This window comes from Bubalus kerabau, chromosome 4, assembly GCF_029407905.1.
Source record: "Bubalus kerabau isolate K-KA32 ecotype Philippines breed swamp buffalo chromosome 4, PCC_UOA_SB_1v2, whole genome shotgun sequence".
NCBI classification, from domain to species: domain Eukaryota; kingdom Metazoa; phylum Chordata; class Mammalia; order Artiodactyla; family Bovidae; genus Bubalus; species Bubalus kerabau.
Window position 1 is genome coordinate 123,303,504 of NC_073627.1, and position 24,891 is coordinate 123,328,394.

The window sequence follows — 24,891 nt, forward strand, 5'->3', positions numbered from 1 at the left end:
GTCAGTTTGGCAAAACAAGTACACTACCCACGGCAATCTACGAATTGAATGCAATTCTTGTCAAATTACCAATGGCAAGTTTTTGCAGATCTAGAGCAATTAAATCTTGAATGTTTTATGGAGACACTAAATATTCCAGATAGCTAACTCAGTCTTGAAAAAGAAAAAATAAATAACTGGAGGAATGAGGCTTTCTGGCTTTGTAATCAAAACCAGTATGGTACTAGCACAGAGACAGACTTATAGATCAGTGGAACAGGACAGAAAGCCCAGAAATAAATCTGTGCACCTATGGTCAGTTAATCTATGCCAAAGGAGACACGGCTATATAATGGAGAAAAGACAGTCTCTTCAATAAGTGGTGCTGGGAAAACTGGTCAGCTACGTGTAAAAGAATGAAATTAGGACATTCTCTAAACACTATATGCAAAAATAAACTTAAATGGATTAAAGATCTAAATATAAGACTGATACTGTAAACTCTTAGAGGAAAACATAAACAGGACATTCCTTGACCTAAATCTCAATAATTGACTTTTTGGATCCATCTCCCAATAATAGAAATAAAAATAATAAACAAATGGGACCTAATTAAACTCAAAAGCTTTCTGCACAAAAAAGGAAACCATAAACAACATGAAAAGATAACATACAGACTGAGGGGAAACATTTGCAAATGATACAACCACACAGCATTAATCTCCAAAATATATAAACAGCTCTTGCAGCTCAATATAAAAAAACCAAGCCAAGTGAAAAATGGGCAGAAGCTCTAATAGACATTTCTCCAAAGAAGACATATGGATGTCCACAAAGCACATGGAAAGATGCTCAACATAGCTATGTATTAGAGAAATGCAAATCAAAACTACAGTGAGGTATCACTTCATACCAGTCAGAAAGGCCAACACAAAAATCTAAAAATAATAAAAGCATGGGAGGGTGAGGAGAAAAGGGAACCCACCTACGCTGTTAGTGGGAATGTAAATTACTGAAGACATCATGGGGTTTCCTTTAAAACTAAAAACAGTGCTACCATATGACCTCGCTGTCCCACTCCTGGGCATATATTCACAGAAAATCATAACTTAAAAGATACATACACCCTAGTGCTCACTTCAGCACTGTTTAGAATAGCCAAGACATGGAAGCCAGAGAAGGCAATGGCACCCCACTCCAGTACTCTTGCCTGGAAAATCCCATGGATGGAGAAGCCTGGTAGGCTGTAGTCCCTGGGGTCGTGAAGAGTTGGACACGACTGAGCGACTTCACTTTCATTTTTCTCTTTCATGCATTGGAGAAGGAAATGGCAACCCACTCCAGTATTCTTGCCTGGAGAATCCCAGGGACGGGGGAGCCTGGTGGGCTGCCGTCTATGGGATCGCACAGAGTCAGACATGACTGAAGCAACTTAGCGGTAGCAGAAGCAGACATGGAAGCATCCTAGTTGTCCATCGACAGCTGAATGGATAAAGAAAATGTGGTGTGTATATACACACACATACACAAAATGTGGTATTACTCAGCCATTATTAAAAAATGAAATAATGCCATTTGCAGCAACATGGATGGACATAGAGATTATCTTACTAGGTGAACTAAGACAGAGAAAGACAAATATCATATGATATCACTTATATGTGAGTCAAAACAAATGATACAAATGAACTTATTTACAAGACAGAAGCATAACAGACATAGAAGACAAACATGTTTACAAAAGGGAAAACATGGGAGGAAGTGATAAATTAGGAGATTGGGGTTAACATACACACACTACTATATATAAAATAACCAACAAGGACCTACTGTATAGCACAGGAAACACTACTCAACATTCTGTAATAACCTATATTGGAAAAGAATCTGAAAAAGAATGAATATATATATATATATATATATATATATATATATAAAATTGGACCACTTTTGCTTTATACCTGGTACTAATACAACATTTGAAATCAACTATATTCCAGTATAAAATAAAAATCTTTAAAAACTGTGGGGAAAAATAGATATATATGTGACTTATATGTCTGTTGAATAGTGGTCTATAATATTGACTGACTCACTCTCCATCTCTTTCTCATTCTACCCTCTCTTCCCCTTATACCCCTGATGAAACATTTTAAGAGAGTTAATTATCCTAAATATATTACTACTATAATGATAGTAAAAATAAAAGTAGAAAAATCAAAAGCCAAAAGGAATATAAAAAATATCCAACAACTAAGATAATTTAATTACTGTGTTGATACATTAAGTTTAAGAATTGAAGTTCTTTGGAGCCTGGGCACAGAAGTAGGATGAATTATAAAATCCATCGATTGATTTACTCATTCAGTATTATTTACTGTATCATTACCATGCATTAGGCTGAGCGGATTTCTGAATACATTCCAGTTGACAGTTTGCTTTCACCATTTATAGATTCTGCTTATGGTCCTTTTATTCTTCAGCTGAGGCCTCAAGCTGCCTGTGGAAAGGTGAGGAAATAAAAGAGACACTTTCTCACACTAATTCATCAATTTGGTAATAATGTCCAGATGGTGAAGCTCTGGCCAAGGAATAGTTTGAGAAATATGGTTGGAAGCTTATTCAATACTAGGAAGTACATTGCAGAAGCATTGATACTTTAAAACCTGTAATTTACGACTTGGGCCCCAAATCAGTAATCCCTGAGTATGACCCTGATATGTTCCCATCTGTAGCAATCACTGGAACATATTTTCAATATATTGAGCATTTGACTCACCCAAAGACAGCTGAAACACCTTGTCTTGGAATGATAGGCAATTCACTTACCTCCAAGCCCCGGTCTTTCCATTCTTAAAATGGTAATAACAATATTTACCTTTCCAGGAAGTTGACAAATTTGAGATAATATAGATAAATGCATTCATACAGAGTGGCTGATACATAGCTGGTTTATAATAATAATTATCCCCATTTTAAAGGTAGGAAAAAAAAGTTATTTGCCTGAGAGAACATTCCTAAAAAGTGGCAGAGACAGAACTTTAGGTGCGCTGTCTGGCCCCAAATTGGTGCCATGTTGTCCCCAAGGGAAATCATTAAGTTTTTTGAATGAGGGAATGATAAATCAGTCTGACAGTGACATATAGAGTAGATTATAGTAGGGGAAAATGTGGTGATAGGAAAATCTGTTATTAGACTATTTCAGTAGAACAGATTAGCATTCATCTGACTCTGACCTAAGAGTTTGGAGTAAACACAGACAGAAGGGGAAGAAAGCTAAAGGTTACAAATGTGAAGTTTCAAAGATTTGGCAATGACATGTGTTGTGGGAAGAGAAAAGTCAAAGAGAAAAGGAAGTAGATGCCCTGGGTAATCAGGAGCGTGAACAAGCCAAATACAACAAGAACAAAGTCAAGAAGAGAAGTTTATTTGAGACCCTGGAGAAAGGTGATGAACATTATTTGAGGATATGTTGTCTGGGGTGTCAGAGGGACAATTTGATGGGAATATAAAACTTGGGGCTTCCCTGGTGGCTCAGAGGTTAAAGCGTCTGCCTGCAATGCGGGAAACCTCGGTTCGATCCTTGGGTCGGGAAGATCCCCTGGAGAAGGAAATGGCAACCCACTCCAGTATTCTTGCCTGGAGAATTCCATGGATGGAGGAACTTGGTGGGCTACAGTCCACGGGGTCGCAAAGAGTCCAACACGACTGAGTGACTTGACTTCATTTCACATAAAACTTGGAGTTAGTGAGGTCTCTGAACTTAGGCACATTGTTGTTATTCGGCAGGTAGGGAGGTAAGTAGCTGGGTGTTTACATGGCAAACAAGCTTTTTATTTGAATTTGATTATTATGGGGCATTATGTGGCTTTGGAAGGAATTATGCTAAAGCTGAAACTCCAATACTTTGGCCACCTCATGCAAAGAGTTGACTCATTGGAAAAGACTCTGATGCTGGGAGGGATTGAGGGCAGGAGGAGAAGGGGACGACAGAGGATGAGATGGCTGGATGGCATCACTGACTCAATGGACGTGAGTTTAAGTGAACTCCGGGAGTTGGTGTTGGTGATGGACAGGGAGGCCTGGAGTGCTGCGATTCATGGGGTCACAAAGAGTCAGACACGACTGAGCAACTGAACTGAACTAAACTGATGTGGCTGATAGAGATTATGGTACACTGTTCCACCCAATCAACCCTTTAATGCCATTAATCTCTATAAGTCACAAGCAAGGTGTGCAGTCATCTATAAACTGTAATAATTGAAAGGTGATAATAATCATCATCTATAAAGTGTAATAATCATGAAAATACTTTAGATTATAAAAGGAAAGTACCAAGATACAAGTTTTCTTAAATAAAACTTTGGGATACTCAAAATTTCCACCTATGAATATTTCTTCCATATTTTTTTTTTTCCTTTGCCTACCTGGTTGCCAATCAAAACATCTGTCTTTAGGATTCAGTTTAGCCACATTTCTTTCTTTTTTTCTTTATAAGTCTTAAAAGTTTTGGCCCTCTTTCCCCTGATTAGTTTCCAAAATAACAGTGAGAAATGAAATTATAGTATACTTCTTTCTAGTCCCTGCTAAATCCATTAAGGAAAGATAGTGTAGAATAGGAATCTGGTACAACTGTTGAATTTCCTTGAACCTCATCAGCTGTTCATTGTTAAAGGACAAGAAAAGCTCATCTCTCTGCCACATGAGTGTGTTGCATTTATTTCTATTTTGTGTCCACAACACCTTTTCCTTTGTTCAACCTCCCCTGCCTACACTGCATACAACTCAGTAAGACGATCAGTTGTGGATGCCAAATTCTATAATGTGGTTTACAAAGAATGTCTTTTTCTCCTCCTCCTCTATACTGTCTCTTCACTAAACCTAACTTTGAGGTGTTTTTGCTGACTCTGAAGTGTCCAGATCACTATATTTGTATATGGTTTAGCTAACTTTGGGAATGAACCTCTTTCTTCCAACTTTTGTATGACAATAAGGCATCTGAAAAATATGGAAGGAAAGCAGACAGATGGTATTCTTCTTACTGCTAACAGTTTTTAACAGACCACCATCCTATATTGGTAGCCTAAAATCTTCAAATGTTTTTGTCTTTTGCCCCTGTTTTCTTACAGTGAATAATTTTTAAGTCTTCATACAATGAAGGTACTATTCTAAGCATCTAAAAATTTTCAATGCATCTTCTAAAATTTTTACTCTATAAGCTGGTTTTGTGTATTATTTATACCTTTTAAAATTAATGTTCTGATGATAGAAAATAAGGACTCTTAATAGCTTAGGAGCCCTCATTCTTGTTTAGGCTATAACTTTAATCCTATCTCAGTGGGCACTCCTAAATATGACAGAATGCTATATAATTGTTATAAGTTTTCCTTATCGCTCACCTATTGTTGTTTACGGGCTTCCCTCATAGCTCAGTTGGTTAAGAATCAGCTTGCAATGCCGGAGACCCTGGTTAGATTCCTGCATTGGGAAGATCCACTGGAGAAGGGATAGGCTACCCACTCCAGTATTCTTGCACTTTCTTTGTGGCTCAGCTAGTAAAGAATTTGCCTGCAATGTGTGAGACCTGGGTTTAATCCCTGGGTTGGGGAGATCCCTGGAGAAGGGAAAGGCCACCCTCTCCAATATTCTGGCCTGGAGAAATCCATGGACTGTATAAGTCCATGGGATTGCAAAGAGTTGAACAAAATATTCCTCATGTTGTGGTAGCTCAGCTTGAGTTCCTGATTTTTAAAAGTAAGATCAACCAGTCACCATCCTTTACTGGTAGCCACAATCTTAAATGTTTGTCTTTTTTTTTTTTTTCGTCTGTTTCCCTACAAGGAATAAAAATCACAAATGAAGGTAACTTGAGAAATGACTCATCTAGTAATTACAAGAGATCCATGTTATCTTTATTATGAAACTACTGATACTGGAATTGATAGAGTTTTGCCTATTCTCACTTCCCAAGCCACATCACTGAGATATCAGAGGATGCCTCTGTAATGCCATCTGTCAATCCTCGGAGACATCACCAAATAGGGTTGATGCAGGCCTAAGAGTTTAGGGCTAGAATGAGGGAAAATTCATGGAAACCTATTTTTCTTCATTTTAGCTCCCATATTTTTAAGCTCAGGAAGCTTTAAAAGACATTTAAGAAAAAATGACACCATGCAAAATGAAAATGAGAAATTCTGGCCAAAGTTGCTCACACTGAAATCGATAAGTTGTCACACAGATGGGAACATTTTCTCATTGGACACTGTCTTCCATTTTGTTTCTCTCTTAACCATTTCTGGCTACTTTCAGTTGACAATCTATTTACACCACTTCTGATAAGCTTAAAGGCCTGAAGACTGTATCAGGGAGACTGTTAGGAATTATGATGAGATTCTGGTGACTTTGCTATACTCCTGAGAGAGTTACACACACAGACATCACTTGAAGGAGAATTAAGGCACCACCTGGGCAAGGAAAATGATTATTGTGTTGGGCTATTTGGTAAAAGTTGGTTTATATCAGAGACTACTGGGGGGCTTTGTTTTTATCCTTATAGACCACCATACTTTCCACTTCTAGAATCTTAATCATGAGAGAAGAGTCAGGTTTCAGAGCAAGGCCTGGTATAAACTATGACTCAATTATAGTAGAACTAAAATGAGACCTATAGTAGAACTAAAATGAGGCCTTGATGGCCCTTGATGACCTATTTATTTATTGGATCTATTTATCCAGGATGTGGGGAACAGAAGGAAAAGAGAATGGGACCTACACTCAGGGTCTCTGAGACACTTCCTTATGACCACCAGATAGATTTGCAGCCCACACACTATCTGACAGTTTCTCCTTTCCTGGCTGGGGAGCAAAACTAGGCAAAGAGGTGAGCATATAATTAGATAGAAAGGAGCACAAATGTTTATTCTTCAACGTCTACCACTTTATAAAGATTGGCAAGAATACTGTTGCTGCTCTTAATCTCCAAAAATCTAGCTCACTATTAGCCTGCAAGATGACACACACTCTCTGACAAATATATTCTGACAAGAAAAATATCCCAGTATGAAATATTTTGAGTTTTAATTTTCTTTTGAAGAGAGATCAAAGGTATCATTATAACCAAAAAATATTAGTTAACAATGAGATAAACTAGTTGCAAAAATTATTCTGAAAAAAAAAAAAAAAATTATTCTGATAGTGCTGCCATATAATCCAGCAATGCCATTGCTGGGCATATATCTGGGCCAAACTATAATTCAAAAAGATACGTACACCCCAGTGTTCATAGCAAGCATTATGTACAATAGTCAAGACATAGAAACAACCTAAATTTCCATTGACAGATGAATGGATGAAGAAAATATGGTACATACAGATAATACAACAGAATACTACTCAGCCATAAGAAAGGATAAAATAATGCCACTTGCAGCAACATGGATGGATGTATAGATCACACTAAGTGAAATAAGTCAGAAAGAGAAAGACAAATATCATATGCTATCATTTATATGTGGAATCGAAAGTATGACACAAATGAACTTATCTATGAAATGGAAACAGACTCGCAGACATAGAGAACAGACCTGTGGTTGCCATGGGGAGGGACAGGCTGGGAATTTTAAATTAGCGTATGCAAAGTAATACAGAATGGATAAACAAGGTTCTATGTATAGCCCAGGGAACTATATTGAGTGTCCTATAATAAATCGTAATGAAAATGATTTTCAAATAAATGATTCTCCACTTCTTTCACATCCACACCTTTTGAAATATTACTTGAAAGAAGCAAGTTCCATCAAGAAGTGGAATCTCCTCCCCTGCTCCTTAATTCTTGGCTGGCCACGTGACATCCTTGGACCAATAGTTTGCCTTGGAAGTCACAGCATATCAGTTCCAAGCCTAGGCCTCAAGAGGCCTTTCACATTTCCACTCAGTCTCCTGGAACTCTGCCACCCCTATGAAAACAAATCCCAGAGTAGACTGTTAGAGTGTGAGGGACCACTCTGAGAAGACCTGAGTCATTCCAAGTTAAGCCCAGACTAGCAAGCCCATAGCCAGCTCCACAGTTGATGAGCTGCAGGGCCAACTGAGATGGCTGAAACCTGAGTTCAGGTTTGTAGGCCATCCTGTGCTCTTGTTTCTTCTATCTTGTCTCACAAGAGTATTTATCCTCTGCTTCCTCGTCTGATTCATCTAAGTAAATCTGCCCTCTTTGTCCAGCCAGCACTCTGCTCTAATTGATTTCATCTGCTCTATCTCTTTAAGATCTGTTCATTGCTGAACCCCAAGCAGTGCCTGGCACACATAAATATTCATTAATTAATGAACAAATCAATTGCCTACAAAAAGACTTTCTTGACTATATAAAAAATAATTCTTCCTCCATAAACGTCATGATGCTTTTTGTTATTTGCTGCATGTAAAAATAAAAAGTAATCCAAACTATATGGTGAATGTGCAATTTTATATTGTTTTTTCAGAGTTAGTGTATTTTCAGGCATAAGATTTATTTTTAGATTTAAAACTCCATAGAACAGAGGTTAAATCTATTTAACCAACTTCAAACCATAGTCTGTAGTTTTAAAATTAGTAAATAGAAGCTTATTGATTACTTATTTCACCTAGATGATGATGACGAAATGATGGTTTAGTAAATCATTCTGCTTAGGAATTACCACAAGATAGAAGAGAGAGACTATCAAATATGATATCAGGAATTATAGATTTGGAAACAGACCAACATTTTGAGGGAACTAATCCTTACTTCTATATAAGATGCCATTTTTTTAAAATCTTTTGATCAATTTGATTTTTTTTCTCCATTCTCTGTCTACTGATTCAGTGTCAGAGTCCATTTAAAATTCCCTCCATCACGTGTGCATCATGAAGGAAACTGCATACCTCAGGAACCAATTAAAGTTTAACTTACCTCCTCCTGACCATCCCTCAGCAGCTGTTCCCAGAGAAGGCTGGAGGGAGCTCAAAGAAAAGCTGCCTTGGAACAGACTCACCTGGAACTCATGGACTCCTTTGAGCCTGCAGTGTCGGGCGCCCTGGTGTTTCTCTCTGAGCCGTGATTTCATTTAACTTGAGCGCGGCATTCTGAACAGGGTGCTAAGGGAAATTTACAGACTAGATTAGACATGGTTTTTACCCTCAGGAATTTCACAATTTAATGGAGGAAATAAGATTAACACACAGTCAATTAAGAGAAAGTAGATACACATGTACACATAAAAATATTGATTTAAGTTTGGGAAAGAGGAGATAGGGGCAAAGGATTTAGATGCTAATCAGCCAAGTCTTGCAGACTTTGCAGCCTTCACGTGCATTCATCTGAGTGGATGGAAAGCTCATCGTGAGCTGAAAGAAAGAAAGGGGACAGCTTTGCAAGGAGAGATTCCTCTTTTCTCCCACTCCACTCACCCACAAATGGCCCTGGAGCAGAAGCAACTGCGTGTTCAGCGATTGTAAGTCATGTCTGTGTGACTGGCCAGCTGGCTTATTGGATGATGCTGTGGAGACATTTTCACTTGGCCTTCTAGTCATCTGAGATTAGCCAATTTAAAATGCACTTATAGTTTCAGTCCCTAGCTCTTCACTCAATGAGTGAAGTAACATCAAATAGTTTCTCTTTTTTATTAAAGACATAATATTGATATGGTTGACAAAAACGTTTCTACTGCCAATGGTTGAGGAGGAATACTTAATTTCATACGGGGGAATCAAACTTGATATTGGTCTCCCAAAGCCTATATTTCTCCAGAATTTATGCCTAGCACCATGCTTGCTTTTTGGCTCAGAATGGTATGCATAGGAAACGGCAGCCTAGGCTTTGTAGAAATGCTGTGGAGCCCTGGGGAATCCCAGAGATGATCACCCAAGAGGCTCTGCAGTCCTCTGCGAATTTCCTATACCTCTCACCTCACGTTGAGATAACATTATCCTACAGAACAAAGTCAAGCAATTGCTATCTTTGGGCATCAGATGAATGGCATTTTTTTATTTCCGATATTATTTATGGAGTTAAAATTCCCTCTCTCTCTCCTACCCCTGTTTCAGCTTTTTCAATCTAATCAAAGATTGTTTTCTCTTTGCCTGTTGTTGGGGGGAGCTGGGGGGAGAAGAGACAGATGGTATCATTTGCAAAAGGAAAGCTGAGAGATCACACATATATCTTTCAGCTTTGTGGCAAACCTGATGCCAAGATTCTTGCTAGAAGTGCGTAGTGCTACGCAGGCACAGAGGCGTACCAGAGCGGGTGAGGCCAGCCATGGAGGGCAGTGCAGTAAATTGCCGTGAGCTGATCCAACAGCAGAACATGGGAGCTATTACACTTTGGCAGCTATTTTATTTTTCCCTTATGGAGTTTCAGACCTGTCCTGTACACTGAGATAGCTTTCATCTGGTTAAAACTTGTGCCGTATTTAAACTTCCTTCAGACCCGTGGAGTTGGAGGGAGGAAAAAGAAAAAAAAAAACAAAAACACCTAACATAGCCCATAACACACTGAAATGATGTCGGGGGTGGGAGAGGGGCAGTAATTGTGCCCAGATAATGTTGTCATACTTTGTAAAGCCTTTAATGCTGGAATTTATTTATTAATGATGCATGGGTTATTACCCGCCATCTGTCTTGTGTTAGCAGTGGGCTGTTTCAGATTATGGTAATGTGTTTCTGATTTGAGTTGTGTTGAAAGCCAGAACAAGGCAGCTCATGTGCAGGCCTCTTTGAGGCCTGCTGTTTTCAATTCCTCTTCACAGAAAGGGCTTTTATTTGATTTGTTATGGGGATTTTTTTTCTTCTGTTGCCAAAACAGCTGCAAGCCTGGAAGGGAATAAGACATAGGGCCACATCAAACTTGTTAGCTTGTAAAAAAAAAAAAAAAAAACTGGAATGTTCTAGGAATGGAAAAAAAAAAAAAAAAGGTTATGAAAAGGTAGATGGACAGAAGTGGGGCAGAGATGGGGGAGAAAAAGCTTTAGAGGTCATTCTGATTGGCTTTTATATAAAGAGCAGACCCCAACATATTTTGTGATTTTAAATATTATAGGTCAGATTGGTATGTACTTAATTTATTATGCCCATTCTTACCAAAGAGGATGGCTTTCTTTTGAATAGATTTAACAGTCTTTATGCTAGTACAAGGAGCAAAAAGAAGTCCCCAGTGAGCTAGCCATCCGCCTCTAGTCATCAAAGCAAACACTCAATAAATAAGCTTTTTTTATGTACAAAAAAATTGATTTGTTATTGAATATGAAAAAAATGAAATAGGTAACAGGCAAGCATATCTTGCCTGTTTTGAACATTCACCGTGATCTGAGTTCTCTGCATTTCCTCTCACAGGCTATATAAGTTGGCAAAGTATGTCTCAAGACCACTGCTATCCATCTAGCAATTGATGGAGAGGCTGTGTCTATTCTGTCCAATATGGTAGCCATAGCTACATGTGGTTATTGAGCATTTGACATGTGGCTAGAGTGACTGAAAAACTAAAACTTTTTTGTTTAATTTTAATTAATTTACATTTTAAAAGCCATATGTGGCTAATGGACACCATATTGAAAAATTCAGTTCTAGGATTAACTAAGCCAAGAGACTTTTCTTCCTTCTGATAAAAAGTAAAGGCATTTTATACTAGCTATTACTATGGCCAACTTTTCACATTGAGAATTTGTTTGAAAGACTCATCCCTGTTGTATTATTAAAGGTTGATAGCACTAAGGCTTTTTTCCAAAGGCCACTGTCAGTTCTTTCTTAAAGCAAGTTCATAAATGTTTCCCATCTATAAAATATGGACTTACAAGAAAACTTGATATTCATATGATAAACAAATAAACAACCATGAGGATCTGTAACCAAGCTTCTCAAGTCATAACAAATCTACTAATACTAAGGATATTCAAGAATTTGTTTTAAATTTACTGGCAACAATTCTCTCAATTCAATTTAACACAGACTTATTGTTTCTGGAACATATGGTGCGTTCAAGGAGAAGCCCAAAACCATGTGAAATTGCCTTTGTACACACAAATACTACACTGTCCAGATTCTAATTAATTCACATTTTAAAAATTATGAGATACTTCTTACTACTTACAAATAAATTTTGCAATGTCTGTGGTTGTCAGTCTGCCCTTCCACAACTGTTTCATCGATGGAGAAGAGGCTATAGAGAGAGATGAGATAAAGGATGTAACAGGGACAAGACGTGTGTTCACCATTCCCTGATAAATTTGCCACCCAGGCACGCATTTAGACTCCACTTCCCAGTCACCCTTGAAGTTTTATGGGACCTTGTGAATAATTCATAAATTGAGTTCCAGTGGAATATGGGTGGAAATTATATATGCCATGTCCAGACCTGATATTAATGTACTTTTTGCATAATTCACTTAACTTGTGTCATTGCAGAAAATAGGCAAAGCTCTGAGGCTCTGGAAGATGGCCACTGCATGACAGGAGTGAGCCTCAATCCCTCAGTGACACAGTGGAACAGAGCTATCTCTCCCAAGTAAGACTACTTAGATTTAGACTATGATTGAAAGAATATTTGTTTGCTCAATGCGACTGAGATTTGGAGGATGCATTTTGCAAACTAATACTAATACAAGATGACATCTTGGAGAAGGAGAACTCAGGCCAAGAAGAACTTTTCAGAGTGTGAACTTCATGTTACTTGCTCTGTCCCTTAACTTTGCTGTTAAAAACCTAACTTCTAATAGTTTTACCAAGAGTTGTTCATATTCAGGGAGAAAAACTTACTTTTTTTTAAGTAAACAAGATGCAAGTGTATTGGAGTGCAAGGTCAATTTACATATATATATGTGTATATATATATATATTTTAAATATATATTTTAAAATAAAACATAGTACTACCATGCAGATTAAAATAAGCTAAAACATTTTTTCCATGTAGTAAAATCCAAAAGGCAAGCCAACTACAGGTCTCAGTGGGATAGGCCCTCACATTATCATCTTCATTGACATAAAAATGACCATGATTTTGTTCCTGAGATTCTGAGACTTTTTCACAGGCTCTTCCTACCGTCCTCCTTTTGGATACTTTCGTCCTTAGTAGTTCTGTCCTTCCAGCTTTTCTCCTGCTTGGGTGCTGTTTCTCAGCCCATGCCATTCAAATTGATTATTCAGCTGGATGGCCTGCTTGGCTTGTTATCTTGCCGTCTCCACAATATCTTGTTAACTTCTTTCTATACACTGGCCTGTAGGCTTGTCCTTCATTGATCAGAACTCCTGGTATGTCAAAATCTCAGCTCAAAACCTCTCTCTATAACTCCTGTTCATCTGGGGTGAGGGCACAGTTTCAAATAAATAATAATCACAATTTTGCTGATAAAGTTTTACGTATGTTTGTGTCCCCCCAAAATTTATATGTTGAAGCCCTACCCTTCAATGTGATGGTATTTGGAAATGGGACCTTTGGGGATTTGTTGAGGTTATAATGGTGAGGTCCTCAGGGAGAAGACTCCAGAAAGCTTGCTCTTTCTCTCCCCACACATGCACAGAGAATTCTTGTGAACACAAAGCAAGATGGAGACAATTTACAAACCAAAAGAATCCTCAAAATGAAACCTTACCTTACCAGCACCTTGATCTTGGACTCCTCAGCCACTGGAATTGTGAGAAATAATTTGTTATTTTAAGCCACCCGTCTATGATATTTTGCTAAGGCAGCCTGAGCAGAATAACACAGCAGGTGATCAGAGGAAGGAAAGATTTTTCTGTCATCTTACATAAGATAAATGTGGACCACATGCCAACCAGGATGGAGAAGTTTTACTGGCCAGTATAGCCCATTTAATAATCCAGTGGACACATTACATTTGTTTTTTTAATTCTCCCCTTTTCTTGACTTCCTCCTTCCTATTAATGCTGTTTAACTTTTTACAAGTTTTGATACACCTCATTAAATTTCAGCTTGTCTAATATAATCTTCTTATTTTACTATAACTGAGGTAAGAAATTGATTAGAACTGAAAACACTTCAGTTGTTTTTGTTTCTAAGTATTGTTGATAGATCTGTTCTCATGTCTATATATCGATTAGGAGAGCCTGTGATATATACTAATATATACAGTAAGTCTCCTACATATGAATGAGCTCCATTTCGAAAGCATGTTCATAAGTCCAATTTGCTTTTAAGTCCAACTAAGTTAACCTAGGTGCCCAACTAACACAATTGGCTATATAGTACTGTACTGTAATAGGCTTATGATACTTTCTACACAAATAATGCATCAAAAACTAACCAAAAATAAACATTTACTCTTACAGTACATTACCTTGAAAAGTACAGTACAGCAGCTGGCACACAGAGGAATGTTCACATCTTTGAAAGTTCACAACTTGAAGGTTTGTATGTAGGGGACTTACTGTATTTCAATTCGGAAGTTTCCCTGTAAAGTCATAAAATGGACCTTAGTTTGAGTTCTCAAAGCCACATTTTGTAGTCAACATATAAGGTGATACACCTGGATATACAAGATAGGTAAACCAAACATACCCAAGGATAATGTTCCAGACCCATTCTGAGAAACACTGCATTATATTAACCAGTGAAATGATTTGGAAAAATGTAGAGGGGAACCATTTGTTATTCTGATATGCAGTGGTACCAAAATGTGTTATGATCATGAAAGAGCAGTTTGTTGGAATAAAAACTAAATTTAAAGATCAAACATTTAAAGTCTGGAAAGACTAACTAGTTAAAAAATTTAAACCTTATTTCTGTGTATCGAATGATAATGCCCAGTGAACAGATGGAGGCAGGAAACTTTAGGTCTGTGCCCACATCTATGGAAAAGCAGTATAATGCAGGAGGCCCGGAGTCAAACTATCTTTTAAAGGATATTGGCATATTGGTAGCTTGAATCACACATTATACTTCCAATTTAGTAACATTTTTACATCTACTGAATAAATTATTGTAAAGTACCTTGTATTACTTTGATAATTAAATTATTATGGAATACGTATTTAGACAACATTTTATCATTTTAAAGCTTCCTTTTTTAATATTATCAAAATGCTAAAAAAGCCTGCAAAATCCCACAGTCAACTAAATATAGAAAGGAGACAGAAATAAACTTCATGAATTTTAAGTTAAAGAAATGTCAAAATATAAACCCCAAAGTAAATGCTCCCATAAGGATAGTTTTGTCATCTCTGGAATCATTTGCTTTATTTATTCAAGTGATGAATATAAAGTTGAAGGAAAGCACTCAGGCCAATTAATGTTTCCCAGCCCCAATGTGTACAGAAAAAGCATAAAATCTATGGGGTTTCCAAGTAGTGGTTAGCTATGCTGCTCTTGAGACGGTTTGCCCTTTCTCCATCCTTGCCTTTTTGTCTCACGGGGATGTTAATCCCTGCAGGTTGTTATCACAGGCCCTATTAATGCTAGGTTCCACCTGGATTCAGTCAGTGGGTGCCAGCAGGGGGAGACCAGAGAGCAGAAGCATGAAAGGCCATATTCTATCGGTCTCATACCCTTTGCACCAGGCAGCCTCTGGATATAGCTGTGTGTCCTCCATAGTCTATTTCCATTTTCTTCCTGGAATTCTTGAACCCAAGGTAGCCTAGATAACTTGGCTCTTCTCTTTACCTTTCCAATAAGAAGTGACACTGGCTTCTTGTTTGTTTAACTTCTGGGTTTTCTCACTACCAGCTTCCCTTGTGACTCAGCTGGTAAAGAATCCACCTGCAATGTAGGAGACCTGGGTTCGATCCCTGGTTTGGTAAGCTCCCCTGGAGAAGGGAAGGGCTACACGCTCCAATATTCTGGCCTGGAGAATTCCATGGACTATATAGTCCATGGGGTCACAAAGAGTTGGACACGACTGAGTGAACTTTCACTTACACTTTCTCACTACCATCCCTTATATAGCTCCCAGCCCTTTGATCACTTAGCTAGATTAACTTCATGTTGTTTTAAATACTTGCAGAGACTGATCTGACCTTGACTGATGCATTAACTGTATTTCCTTGAAGATGCAGAAGTTTTCTATGCTTGTTAGCTTCCCTGTAGAGACATATGTAAAAACATACAGTGGATATGAGAGGAAGAAGAGTAAAACACCAAATATTTCTTTAGGACTAAAGAACTCACTCAATTCAATAAACAGAATGCCTAGATTATATGTAGGTAATAAATATACTATAACTCACTGGAAAATGGATAGGTCCACTCTAAATTTAGTTCAAGACTTGATGAACTTAAATGGACTTTATTATAATATTTTGTACCCCAAACTACCTTGTGTTGACTAGACAGTTTGGGCAATTGCTGGTCTAAATTTTGAAGGGAAGGAATCTCTATAAAATGTTCCCTTTTTAAAATGGCAGAGGCTGAAAATGCGGTTCAGTGAGTCACTTCATTCCTAAATCTATCACTACCCAAACAAGTTCAACCAATGGGAAAAAAATACAATAAAATAATGGACTGATAACCAGTATCTGATGCAATACAACAGATGAGGAAGTTTTGTAGTATCTTAGTATCTTTATTTTACCCTTAACATAATTTCTTTAGGTGTGACTCTATGGAATCATCAAACTGAAAACTGACTAAACAGATAGTCTATGTCTATAATATTCTAATGTAAATGATCTGATAAGACCCAAGCAAAACGTTTCATCCGTGAACCTCCAGTCTTGTTACTCTTAGCATCTTCTTTAGTAACTAATATCAAGAAAAGCCTCAAGCATGTTTCCCCTAGTTTTTACTGTTGTTAATTCCACCTATTTGCTTATTACCTACAATACAGTTGATATAAATATGTATTTTTCTCTAAGTAGTGTGGATTATTTTGCTACACAGAAACCTATTTATTCCTATTATTAACACTGGTTCACATCTGAAAGTCTTCAACAATGGCTGCTTGTAAGCTGAAACATAAAACATCATCAACAATGGAGCAACAGGAACTCTCATTCATTGCTGGTGGGAGTGGAAAATGGGACAGCCACTTCTGAAGAATGTTTGGCAGTTTCTTACAAACCTAAACATACCTTTAGTATACAATCTAGTAACTGAGCTCCTTGATGATGTTCAAATAATTTGAAAACTTACTTCTATGCCAAATGAAAGAAGCCAATCTGAAAAGAATACATATGAGTGCAACTATGTAATATTCTGGAAAAATAAAATTTATGGAGTCAGAGAAAAGCTCATGACTGCTAAGAGATCTGGGGACAGATGGAAGAATACATGAAACACAGAGGATTTTTATGGCAGTGAAAATACTTTGCATGATACCACAATGATTGGAAGCATGTTTTATTATACCCTTAGGCAAATTCGTAGAATGTACAGCACAAAGAGTAAACTCTAATGTAGACTATGGACTTGGGGCAGTCTATGCCTGTTTAATGATTATAACAAATACACTACTCTTGAGATGAGATCTAAACTGGCTGCCTTATTTATTCACCAAAAACACACCAGTCTCTTTACAATGCTCACAGATGTCAAAATTGAGTCATGTCGTCAGGAATTAAAACATCCTTACTTGCGAGTCTTCCAACTTTATTTAGTAGCCTCTCACAGCTATATATAATATTCACATTTTGATGATTTGTAGGGATAACACAGAAAGTCTATATCTGTAGAGATTTATGGTAACTAGGATCTGGATTTGAGTCAGACAAGCAGAGGTGCTGGTTGTGATCAAACATAGTTTATAATCCCAAATCTATGGCTCAAAGCAATTTTCACCTTTTGTTCTTCATCATGTAAACTCTCTATGTTATTCATCACTATTTAAAACTGAATGTAGTCATAACTAATATCAAAATGGTGTCTGATACACAGTAGATGTTAAGTAAATCTTTTCTGGATTGATGACTTGCATAAATCTGCCATATTTCTTCTTGCACAACTTTCCTCATTTTTTTCTTGCATGAGTTTCCTTTCAATGTGTTATGCAGAATAATTATCTATGTTAGTCGTTCTTAAAAATCCAGTATCTTCCTTCAATAAACATAAATGCCAGAGGGCTAGAATATACTGTAGAAATAAAGTCTCTTCAGTAAGTGGTGCTGAGAAAACTGGATAGCTCCATGTTAAAGAATGAAATTAGAACATCCTCTGACACCATACAAAAATAAACTCAATATGGATTAAAGACCTAAATGCATGAGCAGATTATATAAAACTCCTAGAGTAAAATATAAGCAGAACACTCTTTGACCCAAATCACAACAATATCTTTTTCAATCTGTCTCCTAGAGTAATGGAAATAGAAACAAACAAATGGGACCTAATTAAACTTAAAAGCTTTTGCATAGCAAAGGAAACTATAAACAAAGGAAAAGAAAATCTACAGAATGGGAGAAAGTATTTGCAAACAAAGTGACCAACAAGGGATTAATCTCCAAAGTATACAAACAACTCATGCAGTTCTATGTCATAAAACAACCAAGCAAAAAAATGAGAAGAGACCTAAATAGATGTTTCTCTTTCTCCAAATAAAACATACAAATGGCCAAAAGGCACAGGAAAAGATGCTCAACACTACTAAGTATTAGAGAAATGCTTCCCTGGTGGCTCAGATGGTAAAGAAGCTGCCAGCAATACAGGAGACCAGGGTTCAATCCTTAGGTCAGGAAGATCCCCTAGAGAAGGGCATAGCAACCCACTCCAGTATTTTTGCCTAGAGAATTCCATGGCCAGAGGAACCTGATGGGCTACACAGTCCATGGGGTCACAAAGAGTTGGACACAACTGAGCGACTAATGCACAGAGAAATGCAAATCAAAACTACAATGAGGTATCACCTCACACCAGTCAGAATGGCCATCATCAACAAGTCTACAAACAATAAATGCTGGAGAGGATGTGGAGAAAAGGGAGGTCTTCTACACTGTTGCTAAGAATGTAAGTTGGTACAGCCACTACGGAGAACAGTATAGAGGTTCCTCAAAAAACTAAAAATAGAACTACCATACGACCCAGCAATCCTACTCCTGGGCATATATCCAAAGAAAACCATAATTCAAAAAGATGCATGCACCCCAGTGTTCACTGAACCACTATTTACAATAGCCAAGACATGGAAACAAACTAAATGTCCACCAATTAATGAATGGATAAAGATGTGGTACGTATGTATGTATACATACACATATATGTATACACACATATACAAACAATGGAATATTACTCAGCCATAAAAAAGAATGGAATAATGCCATTTGTAACAACATGATAAAGCTAGAGATTACCATACTAAATGAAGTAAGCAAAATAAAGATAAATATCATATGATATCACTTATATGTGGAATCTAAAACACAGAAAAAGATTCAAATGAACTTATATCTGATAGAGAAAGAGACCCACAGACATGTAAAACAAACATATGGTTACCAAAGGGGAAACGGAATGGGAGGATGGATAAATTAGGAGATTGAGATGAATATATGTATGTTGCTGCTGCTGCTACTGCTGCTAAGTTGCTTCAGTTGTATCCGACTCTGTGTAACCCCATAGACCCACCAGGCTCCTCTGTCCCTGGGGTTCTCTAGGCAAGAACACTGGAGTAGGTTGCCATTTCCTTCTCCAATGCATGAAACTGAAAAGTGAAAGTGAAGTCGCACAGTCGTGTCCTACTCTTAGCTACCTCATGGACTGCAGCCTACCAGGTTCCTCTGTCCATGGGATTTTCCAGGCAAGAGTACTGGAGTGGGGTGCCATTGCCTTCTCTGATATGTATGTTACTGTATATAAAATAGATAACCAACAAGAATCTACTGTATAGCACAAGGAACTGTACACAATATGTTGTAATAATCTATAAGGGAAGACAATCTGAACAATATATATATATATAATACACACACACACATATCTGAATTGATCTGCTCTATACCTGAAACTAATATAATATTGTAAATCAACTCTACTTCAATAAATAAAAATTTAAAATAAAAAAAAATTTTAAATAAAGAAATAAGTACCAAAATGCTCTTCTTGAATTTTTTGAATTCTTGAAAGTTCAAAATATCATAACCACAAAATAAATAAAATCAATGCAATTTTAAAGGATAATTTTAATTTGAATTTAAAGGTATAAATTATGTATTTTATTTATTGACTATGATTTGTTTACAATACCAATTAATTTATTATAATTTAAGATAGAAATTAATTTTCCTCCTTTGTTCACATTATATCCATGTAAGCATTGACTTTGTTTATTTGTCACAAGAATTCCTTCCCTAGGTTGTACATAACATAGAGGAAGTTGGCCATGTAAACCAAATATGCTTTATTTTAGAAACAGGAGTTAAGTAACATGAGCCCCTGCTCATGTTACATAACCACATATCCTATATGTTATAGATCACTGAATATATTAATATGTTGGATACTCTTTCAATTTTGCATGACAACCCTCCTCCCCAGCACACACACACACACACATTCCACTGCGCCCCATTAGGGTCATGTCCTCTCTCCAGCAAACTGTGAGGCAAGGTCTTGGATGTGTACTAACTAACACGTACTGGTATCTTAAGTCTTGATTTAATTATGAAAATTTCATATACTTCTGGAGAAGGAAATGGCGACCCACTCCAGTACTCTAGCCTGGAAAATCCCATGGATGGAGGAGCCTGGTAGGCTGCAGTCCATGGGGTCACTAAGAGTCAGACACGACTGAACAACTTCACTTTCACTTTTCACTTTCATGCATTGAAGAAGGAAATGGCAACCCACTCCAGTGTTCTTGCCTGGAGAATCCCAGGGATGGGGGAGTCTGGTGGGCTGCCATCTATGGGGTCACACAGAGTCAGACATGACTGATGCAACTTAGCAGCAGCAGCAGCAGCATATACTTCATTTCTGGTGATTGCTTCAACTTCCTATAATAACATGTAGATAAAGGTTCACAAATCAGAAACATAGGAAATGCCTTTTCTGATTTGATTAGAAAGAAACATATGTCATGTCACTTCTACCTTGTGTTTGTTTTATTTTGCTTTCCAGAATTTTTAATCAGTTATTTTAAAAACCTGAGGTTTTGAAAGAGACATTTCTGACTTCAATTGACTTTAGAATTAATATCAAAATCTTGGAAGATGGCACTTTCTAAATTATCTGCATGATTGCAAACAGAGCCTTTAAGTTTGATACAATCAGAGTCAATTCTATCATAGTTCATCTTTGACAAGTCTTGTTGACCAAATACAAGTTTTAAAATGATAAGTTCTGGATGAATGCTTCAGCTTGAAGATTCCAGAAATGGTCTAGCATGAACTTAAACTCTTAAGAGAGTAATACAAAATACAGATAATTTGAGAATTTTTTAAACAAAACTAGTCTCAGCATGAAGAAGTTGGAAGAAAAAAAAAAAGGGATAACATACTGCTGGCTTGATGATGGTACTGAGGAAGAAAACAAGAACAAGGAGAAAGTATATGAAAAGAGTTGGCAGAAATGTTCACCTCATAGACTGATCTCTAATAGGGATAGAAGATCCAATTCTCTTGAGGAGAGATTTAACTATCCTAATAAACATGGTCAGTTATCTGAGAATGAAGAAGCCACCCCTAATGACAGACATTTATGTCAGGAAACCAATGTCAGACAAGTGGCAAACTATAGCATAAAAACAGACTGCAAAGCACACCCAGCAGCTACAGGTATCTAGAAACCACTTCTGCTCTTTTCATTTCTTCTTCTAATTTAAAACAATTTGCCAGTTGTAGAGTATATTTTAAGAATATGTACTCATATTTTTACTGATTCAATATATTTCATTGAGCACCTGTTATGTGCCCTGTGACTGTTCTAGAAGATGATTCGTCAGTGAACCACTCAGGGGAAAAAAAAAAAAAAATCCTGCAAAGATAGAATTTGAGAGATTTTAAATACACATGTATTTCTTTATGGATGTATCAGTGAATATATGTATATAATATGTCTGTGTGTGTATATGTATGCCCACAAGGATAATGGTGGTTTTCTTGCTCAATCATGTCTGACTCTTGGGACCCCATGGACTGTAGTCCAGCAGGCTCCTCTGTCCATGAGATTTCCCAGGTAAGAATACTGGAGTGGGTTACAATTTCTTCTCCAGGGGAATCTTCCCGACCCAGGAATTGAATCCGGGTCTCTTGCATTGCAGGTGGATTCTTTACCGACTGAGCTACCAGGGAAGCTCCATATAAAGCAAAACAGGATTGTCTGAGGAGAAGATTTGCTATTTAAAAGAAGCAAATGTGCCTGGAGCTGCTGAGAAACCTTGAGGAGACTGGGATAACAAGGAAAGGGTGTCTGAAGGAGAGAGAAATAGAAGATTTAGGTAGAAAAGGCTGAGTCTATGTAAAGTCTTGGAGGTGTAAAGTCTTGGAGGCCACGTGTTTGCTCTGAAAACCCCAGAGAAACTCAGCAGAGGAGAGACATGCTTAGAGTGCTCTTGAGGCAATCACTCTGGCTGCTGTGTTGAGGATCCATGGAAGGGGCATGGGAGCAGAAAGCAGCAGGGAGAGCAATTAAGAGGCTAATAAGAAGGCATTCTACAGAGCTTTCCTTGCTTTCCTGGTGGCTCAGACAGTAAAGAATCCGCCTGTGATGCAGGAGACCCAGGTTTGATTCCTGGGTTGAGAAGACCCCCTGGAGGAGGGCATGGCAACCCACTCCAATATCCTTGCCTGGAGAATCCCCATGGGCAGAGGAGCCTGGCCAGCTACAGTTCATGGGGTTGCAGAGTCAGACACAACTGAGCAACATTTCCTTTCTGAAATCAGTTTGTAGAATCATTTTTAAGAAACGAAAATGCACACTTGGATGCTGCTGAATAGACCGGAGTGGAGATAGGCAAATCACAAAGTCACACAGATTCATCTGAAGTGGTATGGAGTTTTAGAGAAAAAAGTATTCAAGGAACAAGGGCAGGCTGCGCAAGCTGAAAAGTTCAAAGGTCACTCAAGTTTATATTCACATCTTGAGCCTTTCAAGTAGATCAAAGGTGCTTGTCTTTGTGCGACTGATTCATGGGGCTGCCAGATGACCACATATGGTGGGGTGGCCTCTGTTTTATGAGCCTGCCCTACCTGCTGTTCTCCTTAGGGGTTCTGAGTTCCTATTTACTCTCCTGTCTTACCCTGGCTACTCAGAGAAGCATGGGGAGAAATGAAAATTCTGACTTGGAATTTGCAGGGGATTGCTACAAATATTGAGATTAACAATGTTCTTTTGCTTCATTCACCAGAGATTATACAACAGTTTCCAGAAGAAAATGGTTCCAAGATCATTGTGAGATCTCAAGAAACCCTAGATTTGAAACACCTTGGTCTGCTGCCCAGCCAAGCATCACAGTTAGTCTTCAGCCCATGGAAATCTCAGTCTTACATTCTAGAAAGGCAGACTGGACATAAATGTGTAAAATCTTTAACTTATTACTGATAGTGTATTTATCTGTGTTTGAATTTTGAAAAGAATAGGAAAAATAAGGAAAGAAGTCCAGAGTGGAGAGGAAGAATTGAAGTCAGGCAACATTTATAGGACTCCTACCACAGCATTTATACATAGTGTTGAAGTGCAAAGCTGCTTTTACTTACCTTATCTAATGAAATTAGTTCACACACCATTTTAGTACCCTAAACAAAATTTATATTACTAAAAAATAAATATTAAAATATCTTTGATATCCCTTTAGTACTTTATTTCTTTTCAAAATTATGTCAGTCTGCAAGTTTTTCATTAAGTGAACTGTGTTTTGGCAATGGCACCCCACTCCAGTACTCTTGCCTGGAAAATCCCATGGATGGAGGAGGCTGGTAGGCTGCAATCCATGGGGTCGCTAAGAGTCGGACACGACTGAGCGACTTCACTTTCACTTTTCACTTTCATGCATTGGAGAAGGAAATGGCAACCCACTCCAGTGTTCCTGCCTGGAGAATCCCAGGGATGGTGGAGCCTGGTGGGCTGCCGTCTATGGGGCCGCATAGAGTTGGACACGACTGAAGCGACTTAGCAGCAGCAATCATGAACTTGAAAATCTAAAAATAAACAGGAATGATTTCTCCCCATATCATAAATTTGTAAAATCATTGACTTATTACTGATACTGTATTTATTCACACATTTTTAATAAAAAACTTATGTCAACACTTTCAACTACAATGTTTTTGTAGCATTTTGAGAATCAAGCCTTCCATCTTAGCATTTTATCTAAGTGAATCTGACATGCTAAGTACCCGCTGCCTGTATAGTATTGCAGCAAATAGTTCAGTAAGTCTCTGGGTACTTTTTGCTTATTATGAATCTTAATGTACTTTGATTTAATTTCCTAAGCATTGTTCAAACTTATTCTTTCTTTCACTTCCTAATGCTACTGCAGAGGGAGAAGTCTCCTCCCTAAGTCATTTAAGATCATAGAAATCATTAGACTCGTATCATGTGAATTCAGCCATTCCCAATTATGGCCAACCGACTGAAAACCTAATAAATGCCCAGGGACTCGTCACATGACCTCACAGCACTGATTTTGAGGAACGAGCACATGGAGGCACTTGCAATATCAATTTAGTCCAAAGAAAATAGGATGTAGTAAAGAACAGGATTGAAAACACATTCCATGTCTCAATAATACCCTAATAGTTTCTTGGCTTCTCACGATTAGAAGTGCTCATGATAAACAGATACTGAGAAATAAAATCAAGGACATAAAGAATAAGTGTCAGAATAACAAGATAAATTTTAAAACATAAAGATCAAGGTGATTAGAAGGAGTGATAGAAATAGAAGCCAGAGTAGAGCCAAATGACTAAATGAGATGTAAAAGTATGCTAAGATATAACAGAAGGAAATGAACACTGTGTCCCAGAAAAATCTAGTACAGAATAGTCAACACTGAATACAGTTTTGATGAAGTTACCAGAC

The 24,891-nt window shown here is 37.6% G+C and overlaps 2 long non-coding RNA genes across 3 annotated transcripts in view; one reads left to right on the plus strand and one right to left on the minus strand.

Moving 5' to 3' along the window:
* LOC129650190 (uncharacterized) overlaps positions 1-10,596 on the minus strand; it is a 43,748-nt gene extending 33,152 nt beyond the window's left edge. The window contains exons 1-4 of one of the 2 annotated variants that reach the window (XR_008713668.1): positions 9,406-10,596; positions 8,991-9,093; positions 7,741-7,934; positions 2,369-2,479 (exon numbers count right to left, since the gene is read on the minus strand). This is a non-coding gene — a long non-coding RNA (uncharacterized LOC129650190). The remainder of the gene's footprint in view (positions 1-2,368; positions 2,480-7,740; positions 7,935-8,990; positions 9,094-9,405) is intronic. The other variant, XR_008713667.1, reaches the window with a different exon arrangement.
* Positions 9,101-23,959, plus strand: LOC129650189 (uncharacterized). The gene is made up of 3 exons (XR_008713666.1): positions 9,101-9,449; positions 12,394-12,493; positions 23,219-23,959. It is a non-coding gene; the product is annotated as an uncharacterized LOC129650189 (long non-coding RNA).
* Positions 23,960-24,891: the final 932 nt, after the last annotated feature.